Below are 6,000 nucleotides of genomic sequence, written 5' to 3'. Positions count from 1 at the left end.
TAGATGTACAAGTGTAGGATGCACTGCCTATCAACAACAAGTATATTGAATGAGTGGTTCAACACCTCAACACCCCTGAAACCACCACCCCTGATTCTCCATTAATGTTTATGTTTTTTAGGTTTGACTGCAGAGGTTCCTCCATAAATGTTTGTTTAGGTGTTTACACTCTATATTAATCGAGCCCTGAAAATATTATATACAGATATCCAACTCATCACACATCACACGAAGCGAATACAGTGAAACCTGTGTAAGTTGACCACTTGCGGTGCAGTACTTTGGTGGTCAACTTAGACAGGTGGTCAACTTATAGAGGGTAGTAATGAAAACTTTTTTTTTTTTTGTCATTTCTTGTCCCATGCATTCATTTTTTAAAGAGTTGGAATACTTTAAACTCACTTTCATTGTTTAACATTACTTTAAAACAATAAGAGAACATGTTAAAATATTTTTAGAGACTATTTACCAGAATGACGTGTAAAGTATCATACAAATTTAAAATTGTTCAAAATATGATTTAAAAAAAATCTCATTGCTTATGAAAAACTGCTTAATTGAAATTAACAATTCCTAAAAATTCATAACAAGTTAAAAGTGACTCAAATTCTTCATTTGATTCTTTCTTGTACATTTGTGTCCATGGTAATCTACTTATCAACATAATAACTCCTTATTAAAGTTATGCACATTTTCTGGGACTTAATATTAGCCCAATGTTTTTCGATGGAAACATAAATATTCATAGATTTTTTCTTAAATGTATAGTTGCTTATTTGAGGCATAACTGATTCAATTTTTAGTACAATCTAATTCTTTTGCCAAGTGGTCAACTTACAAAGGGTTTTATACAATACTCCAAACCAAAGTGGGTAGTGGTCAAGATAGACAGGTGGTCAAGATAGAGAGGTGGTCAAGTTACAGAGGTTTTCACTCATTATGTAAGATAGGACTAATTCCGTTCCTAACAAAAGCGGTCAACTTAGACAGATGGTCAACTTTACAGGTTTTACTGTATATGCAAAGCAATAACTTACAAGTTGACCTGAATTCGTTAAAACATTGTTACTAATCTTGCCAGATATTTATTCGTGTAGTGAATTTTCCTGAGCGTAACTGAACTGCACACTGACAATAGGGCAATTATGCTGGAAGCAAACATTGTTTTAGAAGCCTATACTAGCTTCAGAAAGGCGCAAAATGGTGTTAAAACTGCCTATTTTGGATAAAACAGCCGTACTTATCTGAAAAAGTAGAGCTGCTAGAGAAAAACTGATTTCATATTTCGATTCAGAGCCCCAAACATATCTAAAATCAGTTTTCATACTCTGGGCACCAAAGAAAAAGCATTTTTTTGTTCCTCTGTGTTATTCTTCACTTATAGAGGTTAGATAGATATTCAAAGCGGTTTTAACTTAGATATTAATATATTTTCTTCTTTCAAAACGCATTAGAATATCAGAGGAGCTGCTTAACTCAAAATAATTTCGAGACATGAAGTAAAAACGTGCACCACATTGTGAAATAAAATATTCACACATTTTTTTTTTCTTGTATAAACTAAATGCCAAACGTATTTTTTTCCGTTATATATTTGTCTACAAAACCTCCCACCAGGTGTTAGCTATATTTTCCTCGAACGCCAGATAGTAAAGGCGCTCAAAAGACATTTGTACGACGGCGCCGATCAGGTTTGGCGCGGCCCTGTGGGGGAGTCAGTTTTTGTTTTCTAACTGTAGATCTCGTTTTCAGCGTTCCGCTGGAAGTGTATATTAGACTTTGCGCTGTGTTTTTACGTATTTTGATGTGAATACGTGTGGGACCGTTGAGGTTAGGGTGTTAATTGATATTTGCCTAATTGCTATGGTTAATTTAGCAGTTGCTAAGGATATTTTTTGTACAGAGTTGTGAGTAAATCTCCTGTGTTTTCTCAAGAATTATATCATCAATAAAGAATTTCTTGAAGTGACTAGACTCGTAACAATTTTGGTGCCCAACTAGGGTCTTCTTCAGGACTTTCTTGAAATAATCTGTGTGACCTTGGACATCTCGTCTTGAAGACTACCTGGACTTGGAGATTTTATGGTGATTACTCGCGCAATGGATGATCAACTGAAACAACTTCTTGACGCAATCAACTCTGTGAATAGTGATATGGCGGCTAATCAAGAACAATTAAAAAGTGAAATGGTGATTTAACTGCTAGGAGTGCTACAAGTCAAGAAGAAATAAAAAGCGACCTGACATCGATGAAAACTTTAATGGAGAACAAATTAGCCGCCATTGAAAATAAAGTTAACGCTCTCGAAGAAAAAGTTGATACCGTGGAGGATCGAATCACCACCGTGGAAAACCACATGGAAAAGAAGATTAAAGAATTGAAAAAAAATAATCAGCATCCAGAGACAATGCTAGTGACTTTGTGACTTCAACCACGGTTTCTCGGTTGTCAATTAAACTCGCCGCATTTGATAGGAAAATCTCGTGGCAGGTATACAAACCCCAGTTCGAGATTGCCGCCGGAGCGAACGGATGGGACCCTGTCTCCAAAGTCAGCCATCTTGCGAGGTGACGCTGCGAATATTTTACAAACCCTCCCGGACAGCCAGCGCCTGGATTTCACCGCTCTCGCGTCTGCGTTAGAGCTTCGCTTCTGTGAAAAGTGCCAGAAGGACTTCAGCAGACTCCAGCTGAAATCTCGTTTGCAGGAGAGACTCTACAAGAGCTGGCAGCGGACGTCGAGAGACTGTCTCATTTGGCTTTCTGCAACTGCACTGCAGAAGGAGACAACTTGGCTCTAAATTACTTCATCGACAGGGTTCGGGATCCTGAAATCCAGAAATTGAACTTCTTCGGATGGCGGATGTTAAAAATCTGAAGTCAACCGTAGTGTATGCCATGAAATTCGAGGCCACCCAGCAGGCAACCCGCAAGGATCGCCATTCAATACGCGGCGTGAAAGCTGATGAGCCTGATCTGGTTTTGTCACGGTTTGCTGAACTTGAGAAGCAAACCAAAGAAATTGCAGGAACCCTCAAAAGGATTTCGGTTCCCGCAAGGACCAAAGTCGGTTCTCCCTGCGAGCTGATTATTGACACTGGAGCCAATGTTACCATCATTAGAACCAGTGGCGGATTGGTTGAAAAAATCGGCCCTGGCATTAGGAGATGTAGCGCCCCCATAGCTCTTATAGATATTAAACTTTACTTAACGATTGGAATATCACTTAAATATGAGGAAATTATTCTTAACAACTAAATATGTTTTATTTAAACCCCCCATAAAAATTTTAATGTCGTTTCCCTAGTAGCACAAAAATATAGAACGACGTAGGACCGACATAGATCGACGTTTTGAATCCCGATTGATAACGGATACAGTTTTTAAAATATAGAACTATGTCGAAGTATATTTTTTTCACTGGCTTTATATAAAAAGTGGTTTTTACTTCTTGTTTCGATTTTTTTAAAATAGTTAGCCATAATTAAAAGCGTTTATTTCGTAATTTTCTTATAAATACGCAATTTAGGAGAAAAATAGAAAAATTTTGCGAACGTCGAAAAAAGTCGTTTAATGTCGAAAGAAAATATTGTGACACCGACATACTTCGACATCAATCTATAAAATAATCCCCATATGGTTTTCTAAACATAGTTCTGTGCCGAAATATGTTTTTATTTCGACATTTTTTTAAAAATTTCATATTTAAGCTGTTTTAAATCAAATGAGGAAAATAAATATACTTTTGCTTTGGTATATTTTCATTGGCAGTTTATTAAAAGAAAAAAAAAACTTTGAAGCTGTAGATATCGAAACAATCACTAAAAGAAATGCCTCGAAGTTTTTACTGCTTATTTTTACGTTTGAAATCAATATGTCATTTTATTATACGAAAATATAGCGATATTCTTATTTGTATAGAAATCAGTAGTAAAATAGAAAAAATTGCAAACATCGAAAAACGTTTTTTTGACCAATTTCGACGTGAATCTGTATAACTTTAACCAAGACCACTTACGGAACCGGATGTCACGTGATCATGATGACGCTACTTTCATTCTGTATTTGTATGGCGGCAAACGGCATGGCAACTTTGTGAAAGAAACATCGCCATTGATAAGTTGGATTCAGCATATTGAAACATCATTTTGCACTACAATTTAAGTAAGTAACATTACAAGCAAAGTTACAAAATATAAAATGCTATGATTCTGTAGTTTTTGGCTGATTTTTGTATTATTTACAACGCTATTTCTTCTTATTGTGAGTTGAGTATTTGGAATGTGTGTTGAACTTAAGTTGATCTTATTCCATGTTATTTTTATTTTCCAGCTTTTAAAAATTGAGGTAGCATCCCCCCCCCCCCCCCAATAATTTCAGTTCTTTTCTTACCCCTTAAGATTTTAATTTATACACTTGCTTTGATATTTGTTTTATTGTTTATGGCAGAGATAAATTTATTAAGTAATGTTTGCATAAGATTTGTTAGCAAATAATGTACAAATAATATTATTTCCTATGCATCTAAGATGGTTTTATGTTCCAAACTATTTTGGTCCTGTAAGTTCTTTTGAAGTACTTTGTTCAAATGCATTTTCTTGATTAGCATTTTAAGATGCAAATAATTTTTGCAGACTTCCCCTTTCTACTTAGGATTAGGAATTAGTTTCTCAGTTTCATTTTAATCGAATGCATTTTATATTGATCTGGGGTGGATGAAATAACTTTATTGGTACACTTCGACAAGGGTCCCTTTTTACTAAATGAGGAAAAGGATTTCACTATTATTGGGAAAAAAAAGGAGTTGTTTTTCTGGTCTAAAATGCATATGTCAGTGTTTCAATTCAACTATTAGATATTGATTGAAAGTGTGTTTACCTTTGCTGCTCAAAATTTTGTTTTTGTATTTCAGTGCAAGGGCTTTTAGGTTTTGAACACTAAAAAATGTTTCTAGTTTCACTTACAGTGGCTCACAAAAGTGTTCGTACACTTTGAAATTTTTTAGTACAACCAAAATAACTCGAAACTGAATTCAAATATGAAGTCCAATATTTTTTCACATCATTCCTGTGTCATTCTAAATACAACCCATTGGATTTGTCAAGATATTGACGGATCTTCTTCTTGAAATGGGTCAGAAAACGAAGAGACAGAGAAATAACACACCACAAAAGTCATCGTACACTCAAATATTTTTGAACAAATTCATGATTAAAACTATCATATGCCGTTTTATTAATATTTTTGCATTGTGTTGACCCTTATAGGTCATTTGGCTTCAATTTGTTTGTTTATTTATTCCTTAATATTGTGCTTATTACTGTAAAATGACTGGTATTCGTAAAAAACCGCAAACACCATTCAGAATTTGAATTTTTTCCCCACAGTAGTGGTAAATTGGACTGAAATGTCTCTAAATTAGTTAATTTATTTGTTTGTATAGTAAAGTGCTTGATAAAATGCTTTAAAGAAAGGAATCGGACCTAAAACAAGGTAAGAAAAGATTAACCGGCAAAGTTGACAAAACGTGATCGGAGATTTGAAGTTAAAAAATTTATGAAAAATACACATTTGAGTGCTTTAAAAGTTTCTGCAGAGTAAAATGAAACATTATACATTTAATTTTCACCTAAAATTGTTCGCCAAGTTCTCTGATTAGCTGGATTAAATTTGACCTCTTCCCGCAGAAATTGTCTTGGTCGTGCGAAAAACGGAAAGCTTACGCTTTTCGTCACAAAATCAATGATAAATAAGCTAAAAACGTTTTAGAATCACGTCCTACTAACAAATAAAAATTAATTCAACATTTTTGGTTAAATTGTTGTATAACTGTAAGTAAAAGAAAAAATTAGGAACTTAATCTTAAGAACTTATTTTGATCAGTTAACCAGGACGGTGAAGGTGTTCTAGTGTGAGGGTGCATATCAGCATCAGGACTTGACAGTTTGCAATTTTTTGCTGAAATAATGAATCATGCTGTTCCTTTTAATATTTTAAAAA

Source organism: Uloborus diversus, chromosome 1 (assembly GCF_026930045.1).
Source record: "Uloborus diversus isolate 005 chromosome 1, Udiv.v.3.1, whole genome shotgun sequence".
NCBI classification, from domain to species: Eukaryota; Metazoa; Arthropoda; class Arachnida; order Araneae; family Uloboridae; genus Uloborus; species Uloborus diversus.
Note: the sequence above shows the minus strand (reverse complement) of the source record.